The sequence below is a fragment of the Sciurus carolinensis genome, unplaced genomic scaffold, assembly GCF_902686445.1.
Source record: "Sciurus carolinensis unplaced genomic scaffold, mSciCar1.2, whole genome shotgun sequence".
NCBI classification, from domain to species: domain Eukaryota; kingdom Metazoa; phylum Chordata; class Mammalia; order Rodentia; family Sciuridae; genus Sciurus; species Sciurus carolinensis.
Window position 1 is genome coordinate 1,043,544 of NW_025920156.1, and position 20,352 is coordinate 1,063,895.

The following is a 20,352-nucleotide window of genomic DNA, read 5'->3' on the forward strand; positions in this document are numbered from 1 at the left end:
ACTAAAGCCCATCTCATGCACCAGTAGGTCAGATTAGCTGTGGAAAGACCAGGCCGGGCTGGCTCCACCTCCATCTGGAAATTCTGAGAAATATTGCAGCTTCCTGGGCCCCATGCCCACACAAGGAGGCGAGGAGCAGCCTGGGCACTGCATCCAACCAGCCCAACAGGGAGTGAGCTGCATGGGAGTAGCCTGGAGATCTGGCCCTGTGGCATGATGACCTCCCCAGGACAGGATGACAGGGTACCAGTTTCCTGGGTCGCTGCTATAAAGCTCTGGAGAAGGTGGCTTAAACAACAGGACAGGGCTGGTACTTCCATCCCAGATGATGAGAAGCAGTATATGGTACGGATGGAAAGGGGCCTTGTGTGGTCAGAAGTGCATGCCAGGGGACAGAGGGAGGGAACCTTGGGTCTGGGCCCAGGTCTGAGGCTCAGCAGGTGCAGAGCTAATGGGGCAGATCCTGGCTTGCTGAAGTCAGGGAAGGGCAGGTTCTAGGTGAGAAGTGACCTCTGTGATGGTTTCCACCCAGGCACTTTATGTCCAGAGGATGGAAACAGGTGGCAAAATCACAGCTTTGAAGCTAAAGGGTCACTTGTAAACTGTTGACGCCATTCCCCACCCCGTTGTCCCCACACCTGCTGAGCCCTCTTCAGGCCAACCAGCAGCCTTCTCTGTTTCTCCTCCCTGTGTGTCTGGTCTTACTGCTTGGCCTCCCTTGCAAACAGCACAACCCAACCTGACTGACACTCCAGGTCTCCCACACAGGGCAGAGGCTGCTGGGAACTGGGCAGGCTCCTTGTTTCTGGAAAAAAAATAAACAAAGGGCAGCCTGCATGTGGCCAGGCTGAGCAACCAAAGACCAGGGCACCCTGGACTTTGGCTGCTGCTTTGCTGGTAGAAATGGCTTCTTTTTATTTTCAATTTGTCTGCTTTGCTTTGGAAGTAGGATTTCTCATGCGAGTCTTGATTTGAAGGTGAATGTAGAAAGAAGGAGAACACTGAGGTGAAAAAGGATGGAGGGCAGTGTGCCACCGGCCAGGACTGCTAGATATTAGGAACACCACACCCACAGAGGCCCTTCTGAGTGGGCTGTGCTCAGGGTTCCAGCTGGTGCCTTCAGAGAAACCAGCAGGAAGGGCTCTCTGCACTGCAGGATACCTGTGTGTATCTTTTCAGCGTGGCGTGAAAAGAGAATTTTAGGTGTAATGGCAGCCCTGGTCCAGAATCCTTCACTTTTGAAACAAGTATTTCTGCATAGAAGCCAGGTTTCCTGACCAGCAAACTGCTCTTTCCCCCATGGAAGGGACATCCCCTTGAACCTGGAGGCAGCTGGAACAATTGTGCTGTTGCATGGTGGCAGGGAAAACCATGGGAACTGCTGCAGAGAAGGGCTCAATAAGGGCCTGGGCCCTGCGCTGCGGACAGGGTGGGTGAGCCCTGCCTGGGGCTGGTGCCAGGGCTGCCTGCCCCTCCAGGCCTGCACTCCTCTTGCTCCAGAGAAAAGGCCCGGGCCATGCAGGAGCAGAGGGCCTGGGCCAGCTGCCTGCTCCTTACCACACATCACAGTGATGGCATCACTGCCATCACCATGGTCACTACTGTCACCACCGAGTAGTTCCTGTGCTGGGCACACTGACCCTTACCAGCCCAGGCAGCTGATAAGATTCTCACTTCACTAGAGGAGAAGAGCTTCACCATGGAAGGAACTCCCCTGGAGCCCACAGCAAACTCAAGCCAGGAGTCCTGCAGGGGAAGTGGAGTCTCCCCTTCTCCTGGAGCTCCAGCCAGCCCCCACCCTGTCCCTTGGTCTCTCCTCCCCTGAGTTCCCACCTCCCCGAGTTCCCACCATTTGTGCAACTTCCTGGGCCCTTTATGAGTGACAAATTGAGATTTTAATGCACATTTTAATATTTATTTTGCCTCTCCCATAAGTGATGTTGCCTGTTCTTGATTCAAAACACAGGTGAATCAGAGGCTTATATTTCTCTTTTGAAAAGTATTTCATCCTTAAAATATAAATCTTTATTCTTTTTCTGTGGACCGTGGAGCCCAGCTAGAATGCAGGTGTGCTGAGCTTCTGCAAACACACAGCCTTCTGATCTGAGTGTTTGAGTCACAGCACAATGCATTGGCTATCGTCTGTCCTTAGAGACTGGACCACAGCTGGGAAAGCAAGCCCACAAGCCTCCCCAGGAGGCACCATGCCCTCGCCAGCTTACCTGCTGAGGAGCCATTGGAGAGATATTTTCACCAGCTGTGTGCTGGTCCCTTGGTAACTCAGTGATTCTCTCAACTTCCTGGTGAGGTGGGCGCTACTGTTCCTATTTCACAGATGAGGACATGGGGCAACTTGCCCCAACCCCTCTCTTTAGGCCCTGTTGTTTTGGCCTCCAGACCTGCCCACCAGGGAGAGCAGAGAGGAAGCCTAGTCTCATCCCAGAAGCCTGGGTAAAAGTGGAAGACTGGATCCACCTCTGCATTTTCATCCATCGGCCAGAAGGAGCAGCACCACTTTGAGCCACTTGGCGAAACCACTGGAAATTCCCTAATGAGAGGCAAGTGACCAAGGCATCTATCTCCAAAGAAGACCAGAGATTCCTTCAGTCTCCTCAGCTCTTGGTAGAAAAGGACCTGAACCATGCATAGACATCAGATAATTCAGCCATTCATACCTGTCAGAAATGTTGTCACAATGCCATCCTGCAGCACCAGCCAGGCACACTGAGAAGGCCACAGCCCACACCCGCCTCCACTCTGCCTTCCCTCCTCCACCTGCAGGGAGGGCCCTTCCTGTTCCATTTTATCTCCCTGGGTTTCTGCTGCCCTTCCTTGCATGTCTCTCATGGACCTGATGTCCCCTTGCCTCCAGCCTCTCCGAAGCTGTTTCTGGTCACAGAGCATGGCCCAGGGCCCACTCCTCACCCTAGTCACTGCCTCTGCCCCTGGTGGGACTGGCACTGTGGTCAGTACACAGGCTGCAGAAGTGCTTTGCTCTATTCCTGCTCACTCTCATGGTTCAGTCTTCCTTGCCTGCTCTTGGCAGGCCATGCTGTCCCCTCCTGCTCCTGCTTGGCCTTGTTGCTAGTGACAGGCTCCTTCCAGGTGCTCATGCTCCCACCTGCATCATTAGAGGAACATTGACCTTCTCTTGGACATGACACTCCCTGCCCTGGTAGACCTCAGGTGAGCTGGTCCACTTAGGCTGCGTGTGCCAATCTACCATGCCCGTGGCCTCTGCCACATGGAGTCCCTGCTGACTCTCCTTGTCACTTGCACTTGCCACTCTGATGGCCATCCTGCAATTTCAGCCAGGTGGGTTTCCCGTGCTTACCGGCTCCTCCCAGGCTGCCTTCCCCCTGGTGCTTCCTCGAGTGTCTGCCCAGAAGAGTACTCTGAATGCTGAGCACTGGCAGGTGGCCTCTGCTCAGTTTCTCCTCCCAAATGGGTGGGAGTCTTGGATCGCACTCCTCCATGCATCGGCCACAGGTACCACTCTAGAACTTTCTGGCTTTCAAATTCTGTTAGCAAGGAGAAACTCAAGGCCCCTCCAAGGTGCCCTCCTGTGTTGCTCACTTCCTCCTTAGCTCTGAATGCCCTTGGAGTTTCTCTCTTTCTTCCTGGAGAGCCTGGCAGGGCCCCGCTGGCCCAGCTCCACAGATTGGAGCCTCATCTCCAGCTCCGTGTGTCTCTCATCCTCCCTCTGGCTCCTGCTCATCCCAGCAGCCCTGGCCATGGTCTCCAGCCTCTTCTCCCACTCCCTGCATTCTTGGGCATTTCATCCTTGGGACAAAGACTTCAATAAGAGACTTTGGGTACTCCAGATGCAAACCACAACAGGACACATGAGCCAGCCTGCCTCCTCTGCCTGTGAGTCCCAGTGGATCCCAGCATGCTACACTTCTAGCCCCCACCACCCAGGTGGGCCTGCCTCCTGGTCAGGAGCCTTATCCCAGGACTGTGGTTTGAGGCAGAGTGATCACTAAATCCCAATGACCAAAAAAAAAAAAAAAAAGGGAAAAGAAAAAAAGACACAAACTCAAGGTAGAAAAAAGGGGGCAGGGTGGAGTGGGCAGTGGGAACCAAGCTTTGGAAACTGGAGGCAGATCATGGGGTGGGCATCTGGGAGCCGAGCTGACCTTGGGTGAGCCAGAAACAAATTCATCTGTGGATTCCAAGGAGGGTCAGTGTGGAAGCTGGGGCATGGGCACCCAGCAGAAGGATTGACTGGAGGTCTACCTCAGAGGCAGGTGGTCCTCAGGTGCTCACCCTCCCCAGGTGAATGACTACACCCACCCCAGCCCAAGGTTGTGGGATGGAGAAGTGGCCTCTGACCCAGTCCAGGTAGAGGCCAGGCCACAGAGTGTGGAAAGGAGACTTCCTTCCCATGGAAGCTCCCTGGGCACTCATGTCTCTGGCAGAACATTGGAGGGCCCCTTTCTGGGGAAGCTGGCAGGCCCAAGAGGAAAGACTTCAGATGCTTCTGGAGATCCCACAGTGACCAGAGAGCAGGATCATGATGAGACGGACAGGAGGTCCTTGACAGGACATTTGAAGCCCAGGAGACAAAGGAAGGTGGCCTCCAAAATTTTGTGGGGAAAATGATTTCCTGTTAGATTTTTAACCCAAACTCTCAACAAAACAAAATCATAATCAAACATAAAATTGCTCAAAAAATGTTTCTCAGAAATGCGTGGGCTCCTTTCACTTAGCATATTTCACGATAGGGGTGGGGCACTAGGGAAGAATAGGGTTACTTTATATTAGTTACAGGGGAGTGGGGAGGGATGGGTGGAGGGTAAGAGGACAGCAGAGTGAAAGAGACATAACTACCTGCATGACTACAACATGTCCATCAGAAAAATGAGAGATTAACTGCATTTACGTATATGATCTATCAAAATGCACAAATGCATTCTACTGTCATGCACAATTAGAACAAATAAAAAAAGAACAAAGAGAGGCGTGGGCTCCTTGGAGGTTCATGAGCCCAGAGAGACAATGACATGAGGTTCAGGAAGCTGAGAGAATAGGCCAGGAGTGAAGGGTCAGAGGGGTAGGTGGGAGGAGGCCACAGGACGACGGTCTCCTGGGAGATCTGGAGAGGACACTCACACCTGGGGGTGGAGCTGGGAACCACTGCTGTCCTGAGTCCAGTGTGTGTGGAAGGGGGTTCCTTGCTGTTCCCCACTGAGCCCACAGCCCTAGGTCTGCTTATCCACTGGCTTGGCCCCATCACCATGTTGAGGCCCCTTGCCCATGTGGAGACCAACTGCTACCTCCCACCCTCCGCTGTGTGAGGTCAGGAGCTGGTGAGGCATGCTGCTCACAGTGTGGACATGCAGAAGCCACCATGAGTTTCAAGCCAGTTCCCTGGGCTTGGACATGTGGGCCTCTGGGTAGGCACTGTGTTCATGTTCTCTCCTCACCTTGCACAGTGTGAATACATAACAGATAAAATACATTTGGAGTGTAAAGGAAGAATTGGCGGGTGCTGAGGTTCTCATTCTGTTGGGTAACACCCTGTGGAAGCATGACATCGTGCTGGGCTTCTGGCACTTCCTGCCTTCTCTGTCACTCATAGAGGTGAGGAGCATCAATGATCCAGGACCAGAAACAGTTGTCCTTCTTCAGAAAAATAAATGGTTGACTTTTGCCTCGGTACCTGGTTGTCCCTCTTCCCTGACTCCGTGGAAGTGGCAGCAATGTGGGTGTGGCGGGCCAGGCAAGGGAGGCCGCCTCTAGCGCAGGCTGGTACCCTTGGGTCTGGACTGGGCAGCAGGAAGAGCCTCCCTGGCCAGCCTCTCGCTCCTGCCACATTCCACCTTCCTTGTCTGAGGAGAGATTCCTCCCCACAGCTCTGAGCATTCATGCTCCATTTGACACTCCCTGAAGAGATATCTAATTGGAAAGTTCATTTCCCTCTGCTTCTGCCCTGAGAGACAATGATGGTATTGGAGGCGCCGCTCTGCCTTTGAGCTTCCACCTCACACAGCAGAGGGCTTGCACAGGAGCCCCGCATGAGTCTGAGGACACCTGAGGCTGTGGCTCCAGTGCCCAGGGGCAGCAGCTGGGGCACCTGGGACCTGCCCCCACTGGAGTTGAAACCTGTCTTCACTGTCACTTGAAGGTGGAGCCCCAAACTCAGAGAGGTGGAACTACTTGCCGAAAGCCATAAAACTGATGCTGGAAGAGAGGCCTGGAACCTCTCAGTGCCTGGTCCAAGTGCACTGAGGACTCTGCTTGCTTGTTTACCAGCTTTCCCCATGTAGTGACCCTGTGGCCTTGGAAGGTTCCCTGGACCCTCCTGTGTTTAAGGGTACACTGTCCTATTTACTGGGAAAGTACATGAGAGAGACCTGGAAGCACCCAGAACAGCCAGACACAGAGGAGGCACAGGGGTGCCATCCTTCCTGTTTTCCTTATCCTCTGAGAGAATCCTTTTTGCTCTGTGTGACTGGAAATTGGAACGTCTGCAGGACACACAGGAATTCTAAAGACAAGGGAGAGGGAACAAGGCTCAGGGAGCACCTGGCGTCCTCCCACGCCTCTTCCCAAATCTGAAAATTATTTTTGCTGAGAGGAGGGAACAGGCCAGGGAGGCCTCCCCTCTGGTTTCCTGAGATGGCACACCTCAGAGATGGCCCACTTGAGCAAATTCAGATGGGCCTGGGAAGTCCCTCTGCAGAGGCTGCATGGTTTGACCAGGGGACTTGGGCTGGCCTCCTCTGCCAGACAAGCAGGACCTTCTATTCTTGCAGTGTCCTCATGGACCTGGTCCTGGAGTGACAGGGACAGGCATCCAGGGACTGCAGCAAGGAGTGTCAGAGGCAGTGACTCCAGCACGCCATGAGGTTCAACCAGCCTGGGGTCAGCCAGGTCCCCAGAGCCCCAGAGGGCATGGCTTTCTCCCCAGCTACCTGAGCTACATGAGCAGCTGCCCTATGACCTTGTCTCTGCTGGCCAGGGTGGGCTTCTCCTGGCTGTGGTCTGGCCTTCTCTGCAGGGCTGCAGGGGTGAGGGTGGAAGAGACCCAATCCTGGTTGTGTCTGTGTTCAGGCCAAGTGAGTCACATCAGTCTGATGTGAAAACTGATGCAACAGCACACACCATGGGTGTGAACTGGGCATGCACCTTGGACTCTGGGACACCACTAAAGGCCAAGAGGAGTTCTCATGTGTGTGATGACACAGACCTGAGCCCAGGTGGCAGACTGAGCCCTGGAACCTGGTCCTGTTTCCAGCAGGCTTGGTCTGAATGCTTGGTCCCTCAAGCATCCCACTGTGGGTTCTGTTCCTGCAGGAACCTGTGACCCAGCTGAAGGCAGCATGGCAGGAGTGTGTGCACAAAGCAGCGTGGGTCCTCCTGGGTGCCTCTGAGTTCACTGTTGCTCCCAGCTTTGCAGTGGGCAGACTCCACCACCACAAACCGCAGTTCCACCTGGAGGCAGGGCTCCCCACTGCCCCATCCCTGCACAAGGTGAGGCCCTCAGACTGCAGACTGTCAACCCTGCAGGGTTTGCTGAGGCCCAGCAGGATGCAGATTGGGGTCCTGGAGGGTGTGTCACTCAGGAAAGCAGGCCATACTGACCACTGCTGACCTGGGAACCCTGCCTGAGAACCCTGCCCAGGCCTTTCTAGAGGGGTGAGGACAGCAGGGGAGGGGCAGAGATCACATGTGTCCAGAAATAGCCTCAGACACTCCAGCATGTTGGCTTTGGTCTCCTCCTGGTAGAGTCAGAAGCCCTGGCCCTGAGGGTTAGCGAGGCTTCCCTCCAGCCCATCTGCTGTCCCTCTACCTGTGCAGCCTCAGGGCGCCCATCTGGGTCATCTGGATGTTTGCAAAGGATGCATGTTCAATTAAGCCCATGCTGTCTGGCCTGGTGCTCCCTGGGTGGCACAAGAGGTAGTTCTCGAGGGCTCTGCTGAAGCACCCTCCTGCAGAAGGTGCAGATGTCTGCCCAGCTGGGTGGGGCGGCAGCGTGTGTCGCAGGGAGGTGCTCAGAGCTTCTCCACCATAGGGTCCTGAATAGGGTCCCGGAGGCTAGTCTCCAACCCATAGGCCCATGGGAGGGAGGGCAATCTGACCGTACTGAGGAGAAGAGCCAGGGCCGCCACTGCCTAGCTCAAGCTACCTACTGGCCTGCTTTCTTCCTGGTGTCATTGTAGACAGGGAATGCTGCAGCCTGCTCAAGGGCCTCTGGAGGGCAGGAGCCACCACTGTCCTGTGGGTCTGGTCACCAAGGATGTGCTGCATAAACAAATATGGAAAGATGCAGGGTGAGTGGAGATGTGTTGCTCTGGTTTTCTGTAGAGCAGCCTGTGGCCACGTGAAATACCGTCTGTAGGCCTGCACTCAGCGTCTCCCAAGAATGGCAGACAGGAAGCAGAGATGGTGAGGTGCCTTCCTGGCTGGGAGAGCCATGGCCAGGGGCCCTGGAAGTCTTTGTCCCCCAGTATGATGCCTCCCTGCTGCTGTCCTGAGATTCTGGACCATGCAGGGCAGAAGAGTGAAGTTGGCCAAGGTGTGAGGCAGGTATACGTGTTTTGGAAAAGTCTCCTGTGGAATTACTATGGCATCACCAGCCCAGCAGAGAACCACAGCAGCCAGAAAATCCAGCAGACCCTCCATGGCCCCGGCCCCAGCTCTTAGATAGACTCGGCAGTCTTCACTGACTAGTATCCTTTGTCCCAGGAATTGGAGGCCTAGTACCTCCTGCCCCAGGAAGTAGAGGCCCAGTGCCTCTTGTCCCAGGAAGTAAAGGTTCAGTACCTCCTGTCCCAGGAAATAGAGATCTAGTACCTCCTTTCCCAGGAAGTGGAAGCCCAGTACCTTCTGAACCAGGAAGTAGAGGCCCAGTGCCTCCTGTCCCAGGAAGTAGAGATCCAGTACCTCCTGTCCCAGGAAGCAGAGGCCCATTACTTTCTGTCCCAGGAAGTAGAGGCCCAGTACCTCCTGTCCCAGGAAGCAGAGGTCTGTTGGCTACAGCATTCAGACACAGGCAGAGCAGGAACCAGACTGGTTTACATAATCTGAGGTCCTCTGCTTTGGGCTGAACTGGACACAGAGGCTTCTCATCCAGGCTGTTGTGAGGGTGCTGTGCTCTCTCTCTATTCATGCTGCTCAGTCATGTGTGCACACTAGTCACTTGAGGAATAGGTTATTTTACAATACAGCCAGAGTCTGAATGTGGCCATGGTGATGTTTGGGGCCGGGGTGCTTCCCTTGTCCAGACTACTCTGGTCCCATCTGCTAACGGAACAGAAAGTTTCCAGATAATTCATGGGGTAGCAGGAGTTCAGCCAGATGTCCTCACCTGATAGGAGGCCACACTGCCCATGTGTCTGTGTGCAGCTCACAGGAACCAGCTCAGCCTGGCCTGGAAATGTCTCCATATTCCCCACCCCCACACCTTTCTTTAGAAAGTGCCAGATGCCACCTCACCTGCCGTGCTGTCTAGCACTAGTGCCCCCAGCCTGGCTGGCCCTGAGCTTTTGGCTCTCCTCCTTCACCTTCTGCCACATGGCTGTCCCTGGCCTTGGCCTGAAGCAGAGGCTGTGCTGCTCAGTTGTGCATGTTCCCTACACCCATGTTGTGGCCTCCCTCCAAGCCTGAGCCCTGCCTTTTCCACCACCCCCACCTCTAGGGTTCTCTGAGGACCTGGCCCCTCCCACAGAGATCAGAGACCACCCCTCCCTGCACAGATGTTGTTGCCCCTGTTTTCAAATCCTGGAGGGGCATCACATTCCACTCAGATTAAATGCCAGGGTCTGCAGCGTGGCCTGTGGGGCCCTGCTGGATCAGCACAACTGCTTCTCTCCTCCGCTTCCTGTTCTCTCCGTGCACCACTGGTTACAAACCTCCAGCCAGGGAGAGCTCAGCCCTGAGCCCAGCCCAGGCTGCTGTCCTGTGAGGGAGGCCCTCCACAGCCTCCCCATAAGCAGTGCACACAGCCCTGCACCCACCTCCCTGCTTTGCTGCTCTCTGGGGCTTGCCCCAGCTGCGTCCTGGACACAGACCTCCTGTGGGTTCATCTGTGGTCTGCCTCTTGTAGAACACAATGCATTCACCCTGTGGATTGCCTCAACATGTGTCCCCCACCTGGACCCATGATCACCCTGACACTGGGTGGGCCCTCAGTAAAGAGCTTGTTCCAGGAATTCTCTCTCTCATCTTCCAGGTGACATGCCAGCCACCACCAGGAGCCGCTGCTGTGCTGAGGGTCAGGGATGGAGCAGGGGATGGCCCCATGTGGGTGGACATGTGAGGAGGGCAGGGGAAGGCTGCCTGTCCTATAGCCAGTTAGGGGACAGTCCACTGGAACCTGGAAGTCAGTCCCCATTGGCTCTCCTAGACTCACTGGAGGACTAAGATCTGCAGGGTGGGCAGGACAGCACCACCCATCAGCTTTCACTCTTCCTCCAGCCACAGGAACATTGAAGTTGGTGAATCTGTGGACATGCAGGAAACTTAACCTGCCAATACTAGTCACAGGAGGAGCAAGGAGCCTGGCCTAGGGGGCTCGGCTGTCAAGCAAGACATCCCAACCACAGAACAATGGACGATCCCACCTGACAAGGTCACTCCTCACAAATGCTTGAGGGACATAACCATGGGTGCTGACGAGAGCCAAGTTCATGTTTTGGGCTCAAAGGCCATGGTGGGTGGTGACTGCACAGGCACTATAGCCATAGCAAAGCTGGCTTCTCCAAAGCCGTGGAGTGGATTCTCGTGTTTTGCCACACATCACATTTGGCAATGGCACCAGCTGCAGGACGTGGTGATCATGGCCAGGTGGGTCAGGAGAGCGGACACCAGGCCACCCTGGCCCCCACTCAAGGGTCACCTGGCCCCCTGCAGTCGGCCACTGTGTGTTTACAGGGGAGCCAGTTGTTCCCACAGATGGGACAGGCTCTTCTTGCTTCCTTTTCTGTCTGTGCTCAGTTCCGTGGTGTCTTCCGAGCACCAGTTGATAAACATTCTCCAGCATGCCACTGCCAGCACCCCTGACCCTCATCCCCGGGCCTGCAGGGGCTCTGCTCAGTTCCCACATCTCCAGCCCCACAGGGACGTGCATAGGAAGAAGCCATGTGAAGGCAGGCTCCCTGAGATGACGTGGCTTTGGCAGCAGACTGGGGAACAGCCAGCCCACCTCTGTTCCCCAAGGGCACTGATTTCCCTGCCCCTGTGCTGAAGCAGGAAGCACTCAGGCACAGGCAGGGCCAGGCAGGGAAGGTTCAGGAACAGGAGCCTTTCTCATTAGAATGTGGGAGTTCAGAGCTGAGACACCTTCCAAGAGGACACTGGCAAAAACCAAGACTGTTCTGTGCCAGAGCACCCCGCTGCCACCGAGCTGCGGTAGCAATCTTCTCATAGTAGCGGAAACGTCATCTCCCAATTACTCAAAATCATCTCTGGATGGTAAGCATACAATATAAGTATTTTATAGGTGTAATTCAATTAATCTCCAAAAGAAAAATATCTGTTGGATGCATGTAAACATACTGGTTAAATTGTACATCTTCATTCCTTCCACTCCAATGACAAAGACTGTGAAGAATAGACTATAAAAATTGCACCAAAGAGCTTATTCTTTTTTTATCACCTGTCAAATTATTGCTGCAATGCCCATGGCTGGTGGCGGAACACTGGGGTCCAATGCTAGCTGGCCATGCAGCATCACGTGTGCATTGGCAATGAGTTCAGGTAATGTACCAGAAAACACTGCAGGAAAACACTAATTTCCTCAATATATATCAGCAGATGCCATGTTTACCAATGAGAATTGAGGGTGTTTCTAAACAGTTTGTTAACTCCAAGTCCTGGCCAGACTGCAATAAGTCTTCTCTGGCTTGCGTCAGAACTGGGGGCTGTGTTGGGGAAGGGTTGAACTGCTCCATTCATGCCCAGAGCTCCTGGGAGATGTCCTAGATCACGTGGCCTTGACCTCAGGTCCACCTGTGATTTACTGTTTTGGCCCCTGCAACTTTCCTAACACCAGATCAACGAAGGGCAGCATCCCCTCTCTCCTTGTGGCTTGTCAGGCATGCCAGCATGGAAGGCCACCTCTGCACCTGGTCACCCTTCAGCTGGTCCTTCTCAGGGAGAGTGGGGGCTGTTAGAAGACATTGCAGGCTGTTGAGCAGAGAGCTGGTGTAATTTAATTTATCCTGCCTATAAAAATAAAATCAAGAGAAAAACAAGATCTGTTGCTATCAGCCTTCGATGACACTGGCATTCAAACATTTTATTATCTTATTATTAAATGGTGTCTCCCACAAGAGCCTCTTAGGAAAATGGGTCTTTAGTTAAGGAATAATCGTGGTCTGAGAGCGTGGGTAGCAGGTTGCCCCTCTGGAAGAGGCCTGCCCAGGCCCATCCTGCCTGGCTGGAATTGCAATTTTACTCAGGTTCCTTCCATACCTCTGTGATGCAGTGTCCCTGAGTTTTGGTGGCTTCATCCTGGTGGCCTTTTAAATGGTCTGCATGGATACCACAAAATATGCAAGAAGGCCAAACTCCTGCCCTGCTGCAGCCTCCCAGGTGGGCTCCTGTGCCCACCGTGGGCTCCAAAGGCTGCTGCAGCAATTCTACTTTATGGTCAAGGACAGGCTCTTGGTCTCACACTTCTGAGCACCTGTTGATGTTCAGATGGGTGCAGGGTGGCCCAGCGCTCTAGTACCGGCAAAATTATGTATTGATTCAACAACCACATTTAAAGCAGTAGTTTGGAGACCCAAGGACTGAAGAAGCAGGCTGTCAGTCCTGAAGGGCACTTCAACCAGAGCCAGCCCACAGCTCAGCAGACCAGCCACACCCTGCAAGAGGGTGATGCTGCCTCATCATGGGGAGGCGGGGTCCCCTTCCACTGTGCTCAACTGTATCTGTAGCACAGTTGTTACCACTCACTGGTGATGGTCTTATGCCTCCAGGGGTAGGTCTGACTGGGATATGCCTAAAGGGTTTGGGCAAAAAGGTGAAGAAGTTGTTTAATAATTCAAATACGTTTTACATACTTCTTACATAGTATTAAAATTAAACTTGCCAGAAATGGTGACACACGCCTGTAAGTCCAGTGACTTAGGAGTCTGAGGCAGGAGGATTGCAAGTTCAAGGCCAGCCTCAGCAACTCATGGAGGCCCTAAGCAACTTAGAAAGACACTGTTTCAAAATAAAAAAGAAAAAGTACTGGGCATGTGACTCAGTAGTTAAGTGCCTGTGGGTTCAGTCCCCAGTACCAACAAAAGAAAAATCCAACTTTACGAGGTTCTCTGGGGTGTGTGTGTGCAGAGACATTGACTGTTCCTAAAGCCTTGCAGGAGAAGACAGCATCATTCCTGATCTTCCCAGCACATCTTGTTTGAGCATGTGGCCCATCAGATGGGGGTTTCCACTGTGCACCTCTGAAAATCCTCAGTTCTGCCAAAGCAGGGCTGAGGCTGACCCTCACAATCTGTGGAGACTCGTAGCCAGAGCCCTACCAGCCATGAGCCAGATTCCCGCAGGGGACCTTTGGCAGGGTCGGAGTTCACGTGGGTCGTCCTGGCCAGGGAAGTGTGCCTTGTGTCTGGAGGGGCAAGTATGCTGTGAAGCAGCCCACACACAGGGCAGCCCAGCGAGGTGCCCTCTGCCCCCAAAGCCCACAGTAGGAGGCTGAGGTGCCCTACCCTCCTGCCCCATGTCACCCAGCTGTGCTCCTGTTGCTGGCCTGTTCACTTGCTTCCCCACTGTCCAGGCACACAGACCTGTGCTAAGCCAGCTGGTGCCTCACCATGCTGCAGAAATGGAAACAGAGCCTCCTGGACCCAGATGGGAGGTGAATTCAGTCTTACCTTGCACCCAGGAGCTTGTTTAGCATTGCTCCCACCCCATGAGTGTTGACATAAGATCTGCTATTTTGCTGCTGCCATTATTCTGCCTCCTGTGGGCCACTTTACAACATGGAGTCAGCCCGCGAACTTCCACTACTTAAGAATGGCTCCAACACCTCTCTCTCCTCCTCACTCTCACTCACTTTCTCTCTTTCTCCCCCCCACCTCATTTTCTCTCTGTCTTACCCTGTGGGCAGACACTCTGCCTGTTTGCTTAGTAAAATCTCTTGAGTGACTTTCTGTGTCTGGAGTGGCTTCTGGGTGCTTTCAATGAGAATCCCATGGAGGCTTTGATGCAGAAGTTGGAATATAGACTGTCACAATAGAGCACAGTGCCACATGACCTGCCACTAAGGCCACGGATCGCAGCAGCCAACCCTAGAACTCCTTCCATGTGGAGCACTGTGCGTCACATAGCCAGACACGCCGGCTTCAGCAGATGTAAATCACGACTCCGAGCGGTCACTCTGACATCTTTTTCCAAGATTCAGTAAATTTTATTTTAAAAATTATTTTTTTCCAAAACTGGATTCATTGTTTTATTTTTAAAGAATCAAAAAATTGCTAATTTTCTTTATATTGATCTGTGGCTTCTGAGGGTACATCTGCATGTGTAGTTGATCCATGAGGCAACATATTAAAAGAAATGGACAATGTCTGAATTAAAAACTATCCCGTAAGGACATCAGCAAATGAAATGAATTGGTAGTCATGGATTCTCTTTTTCTCATCTCAAGTTCCCAGTGATATTTTTTGTGTTATATCAGTGAAAAAGAAAACATATGAAATTAACATTAAATTTTTGAGTTATAAAAACTGATTGTTCTGAGTCACAGGACTGTGCTTACTGCACATGGTTTCCTGTCCCTGTCTGTGGTGGGGAGTTGTATGGAGCAATAAACCAAAAAAATCCACTACCCCACTCCCATTTTTTTGCACTGTCCAATGTGGAAATCAATAGCCATGTGTGGCTTTTTAAATTTAAATTTGAATTTAACTTATTTGTGATCAAATAAAATTCAAAACTCAGTTCTTCTCCACATTAGGAGCCACCACAGGGGATTCAGGGCCATCACAGTGCGTGGGGCAGATGAACATGTCCATCACAAAGAGACACTGGATTCGCTGTCTCAGTAGATCAGGCTGTTTCTAGGGTTCATCACAGCAGAATCAGGGTCTGCCCAAAGCTCTGACTATCCCTTAGCAAGTTGGACTTGTATGTACGCAGCATACTCCTATTTCAAACAGTTTTGTGATGTTGAAAATTGTCATTTTTGATGCCTTGAGAGAACATTCAGATATATATAACATGTTTTCAAACTTGGCCTTAAAAAAACTATGACTTTGAGCTCCATGAACTATTCAGAGGTCTCCAGGACCCTGTGTCCCAAGACACCCTATGCAATCTCCACAGGACACTGGCAGATCCCATCACCAGCAGGAAGGGTCTTCCATGGGGATGCTCCTCCATTTTCAGCTCTGGAAGGACAACTGATTTAGGAAACAAAGCCACTCTCATTCAGCAGAACGACAGTCTGTGGTTCACCTCCCCAGTCTCTCGGGAGGTTATTATAGTGGGGCCCTGCTGGACCAGCATCCAGAACCAGGTCAGCTGGAGGACTTGGAGCTGCCTGTGGTTTTGAGGATGACAGTTTAGAGGCAAGAACTGCTTCAACTGGTAACCTGTTCAACTCCCTCCTGGACATTGGAGTCCTCTGTGTGACCTGCAGGCCTCTGAGTCTGGGGTGCTAGCTATCCTGGGTGCTGTCTCTGAGGCATGACTCACTGTATGATTGAAAAGTGTCTCATGTGCCCCAGGTGCCACGGCCACAGTCCCCTTCCTGCTGGGCACTCTTGTGTTCAATCCCTCCTGCAGCCCCGAGCCCCAGGTGGGATTTGAATTATGAAGACTTCAGCAGAAGCCTGGAGCAAATGCCCATGGTGAGCAAATACCCAGTGTGGGGCCCAGGGGCCTCGCCTCCTCCTTCTGACCTGCACTGGCCTATTGGTGTCTCTGTGAGACTGGCTGGCCTTTCTGACTCCACTGACCCAGGGGGAGCATCTGACATGGCTCCGTCGATTACCTAGAAAAATGTTCAAATATGTGTGGACATATAAATTTCTATTAATATGACAAACAACTATTTTAACCTGAGCAGAAATGTTGGCATGCTTGGAGAACTAAGAACTAAGAACCTTGTGCCTGACCCAGGGAGTTTGGAAAGATGGGGAAAGTTCTCGTTGGCGCCCTGAGGAAGCCATCTACACACACCTTGGGTATTTAAGATGTAAACTTACCTGAAAAAGCACAATTTTGGAACTAAAGTTTTATCTCCTACTCAGCGTCACAATGGTTCCTGACCACTTAGACAGCAGTGGTCAGATCCTCCTGTGGTCCCTTCATCTGAACAGGTCTACAGAAAGCGGGGCCAGGGTGGGTTGGCTGGGCTCCGCTCTGCAGGCTGTCCTGGCTCCTCTGTGGGTGGTGGGGGGTCAGGCTCGTGTCTAGCTTGCCCCGGGGTGGGGCAGTCCTCCCTGGCCCAGAAAACAGAGCTTGCTGGAGTGTGTGGTTGGAAAGCCATCAGGAACAGTTTACAGATTGAGATTAGACTTGTTCACAAAAGGGCAGCAAGGACAGTGGGACTCTGCCCCATTCTGCATCCGATTACATGCAAAGGGCATCCTTTGTGACCCTCTTCTTTTCTCAGGGGTGGGGAAGCCAAGCTGCACCACACGGTGAAGTTGTTGGCTGTGGACACAATTCTGAGCAGAAAATTGAAGCAGAGGATTGCTGGAGAAAACACATCATAGGTAGCTCCACAGCCCACATTATTTCTCCTTTATTAAGTCCAGACATGATATAGAGCCAAGCTCCTCCCTGGAGTGTGGACAAGTGGGTGTCTAGAACCCTCGCAGGCAATAATTATCTTTATAAATAGCTGGTGAATGCTCCGCCACCCATGTTCCTGCCACAGTCCACACAAGTGCAGGGTTCCATCCCACAGAAGCACTCAAACCTCGCAAATGATGGCTCACAAGGTACCAGGTATTGGTCACACAACTTGGACCAGAGGAGAAAGCTGCGGCATAAAGAAAGGTTAATCAATGGTGACCCCACCTGAAAAACCTGATTCAAAAACATCTCCACTCCCACACTCCAGTTTCCATTAACAGAGAACAGATGAGCCCAGACAGGGCCCTGCTGAACATGGCCCAGGCAGGTGGCCGAGAGGGAGGGCTTGTGGGAGCCGGCTGGGCGCCGGCCTCTGGCTGCATTTGGGGCCTGGTTGTGCAAAGCTGCCAGGCAGGCCAGCCTGCCCTGGGAGGGACGGGCCTTCCCCAGCCCTTGGCTCCTGCTTGGGGCGGTCTCGCTCCTCTGAGGGAGTCTGTGTGGCAGGGGCTCTGCCAGAAAGTGGGTGAATGCCACCAGCAAGGTCATGGCCAGAAGATGGAATGACCCCAGGAAGTGCACAAATGCAGGAAAGAAGCATCAGTAAGACCACTGCAGAGCTTGAACATGAAAATGCCGAGTTGGGTCAGAGAGGTCGCAGTGACTCACGTGGCATTTAAAGTCATGGAGGCTGTGGCTGGCCGTCCCTCTCCTGCAACCCCGTCCAGCAGACTGGACCTGGGCTGGAGCAATTTTGTTTAAAATGTGGCAGGTGGAGTGGGCCCTGAGACCAGCCAGCCAAGGGTTCCCTGTGCAGGAGACTGCCCATGGGGGCCATTTCCACAGCCCATCAGGAACCACAGCTCCTACATGAGAGGGCAGAGCAAGGGTACTGGAGCTCCTATGATCAGGGATGGTCTCCACCCCAAAGACCAGCTGAACCATGGTTCCAGCCTCACATTTGACACATGAGACAGGCTGGGCCAGGACTTCCCAGCTTTGGAGGGGGCTGGGAGGCCAGAGAGAGCCAGGTGGGTGCAGCAGGGGCCCAGCCCAGGAGGGCCTCTTCCTCACTGTGGCCTCACTGTGGGAAGCAGGCCTGAGGGTGGCCCATGAGTCAGCCAGAGGCTGGTGTGGTGGGAAGCCTTTCTAAGGCCACTGCTCCCTTCAGTCAGGGGACAGACGTTGAAGGAGCTTTGCCCACCCCATTGTTTCCTCAGAGCCAAGCCTGTTTTTAAACTAAGACAGCATTTCCCCAAGTGCTCCAAATGGATTCCTGCTGAGAAGTTGTAGTAAATTATGTGATCAAATATATTCAGGAAATAATGCAGCTCCATTAGAAATGTTTAAAAAATTCATAAAGGCATGAAGACAGGGATTTCTTTGCATGATTCAGCATTTTCACTTATCCTGTTACACGGGATAAGTACCATCAAGAAAACAAGTGTCCACCACGGCAGTTCACGTTGCATCAGCTCCAGGAGCAACAAGGCTGAGCAGAAGCGTCCACAGGAAGAGACCGCTTCTCACACAACTAGAGTCCTAGTGGTGGCTCCAACCTTGGTTGGGCCACTCCATGGCATGAGGACCACTGTCTCTACAACTCCTGTGAGCCTTCCTCACTGTCACAATGGCCTCTGCATGGCCACCAGCTCCATGTTGTCCACTTTCAAGGCACAGTGTGGGCGACTTCTTGACACGCTAACTGCAGGGGTGGGGAGAGCTGTCAGTGGAGGACATGAGGGTTAAGGGATTAGGCTCAGATATGAGGTCAGCTGTCCTGTAAGTGAGAAGGCTTCAGGGTGTGGAGGGGCACAGTTCTGGCCACCCCAGGTCACTCAGCAGAGGGCTGTGCGTTTATGTGGAGTGCAAGTCTAACTTGCCATGTATGTATTTACACACTCCCAGCATGCACACTGGGCAGGACTCATGTCTGGGATGCAGAGTGACTAGTGGAAAAAAGCAAGGAGGGGCACCCTGTAGACCTACGTGCCCCTGGATGGTGTCTTATGAAGGAGTTCCCTGGGGTGCCACCATCAGGGCTTCTCAGGGTCACAGAGGCAGAAACTTGCTATGTTGGAATGTGGAGAGGAAAGGCAGCAGAGCACTGTGCAGGACCCTCTGGGCTCTGGGAGGATTACAGATGGTGTGTTAGCTTTCCATCACTGTGACAAATACCTGAGATAATCACCTTATAAGGAGGGAAGGTTCGAGGATTCAGTTCATAGTCATGTGGCCCTCTTGTTTTGGGCCTGTGATGAAACAATGCATCATGGCAGCAGCACAAGGCAGAGGAGGTCTGTGTACCTGGCCTCTGGTGCCACTGGAAAGCACAGGCAGGGAGAGGGCTAGGCACCATTTCCCCTTCCAGGGAACATCCCCAGTGACCTCACTTCCCCAACAGGCTCTACTTCCTAAAGGCTCCAGCACCTCCCAGTAGTGATACAGGTTAGAGAACCAGGCCTTCAACACAAGGACTTTGAGGATAGTCCAGAGTCAGATGACAGCAGCTGGTATCCTTGGCTCCCGGGTGTGTCATGCAGGCTAAGCTAGGGGGACCATCCTCACCACCCTGGGCACCATGCAGATCAGCTAAGGGTGAGGACATAGTGTTGTTTGGAATCAGAAGAGTCCCTGCCATCCCTCTCAGGATCTATGGTTCCATGAAAGAGTGGGTCTCCCCAACATGACAGTGCCTGTTAACCACCAGGAGACAGCAGAGGACAGGCCAGAGAGCATGACAGGGCCAGCCAGAGCAGCACCTCCCCCAACTCCAAGTCTCACCCCCACACATCCCCCTTAAACTGTCACTTGGGTGCCCCTCTGTACAGCCTGATGAGTGCCATGAAATCAGGAGACGAACCAGGAGTGGAGGAGAAAGCACAGGTGGGGTGTGTTCACAGGCCCAGGTTCAGCACTTAACTGAGTACTTATCTGACATGAACTTAGTTCTAAACTAAAAGCAACTAAGGATGCTGAAAACTCCGGCACTGGCGTGTCCACTGCTTGACCTAAGATGGGCTGGAGACAGCTCCCTTGGAAAGCGGGGATCCTCTTTGGAACCTGGGGCTCTCCACTTGGCTGTGTGGAAAGGCAGGTGCCAGCTGCACAGCCAAGCACAGGCTTGTGGCTCGCTGGGGTGTATGGAGCCCTGCCTCCGACCCACCCAGCCTGGTAGCACATCCCTCCTGCTCAGACACCTGTCCTCCCAGTGTTACCAACTTACGTCTGGAGCCTGTGGCCTGGAGACACCAACACTGGAGGGACCCGTGTTGGGCTTTGTTGAGGAGGAAGAAAGGAGGCAGACTGATGGCTGAAGTCCCCCTTGGAAATCTCTGGGGAAGTGGGATATTTCTGTGGGGTCAGGTCTTATTTGAGCGCAGGATGCTCCGGTATTGGGTCAGTTTTTGTGGTCAACAACCAATGTCCGAAATCAGCTCAGAAAAACAAGCCAGATCACAGAATGAGGGCACATGGAATATAACCTTCACATTGGAAGATGTTTTAATTTATAGTCACAATAAAAGTTTGAATCATTCAGGTGAATAATTTTCAAAAAATGAAAAAGAAATTGCCACAAGTTCCTGGGTA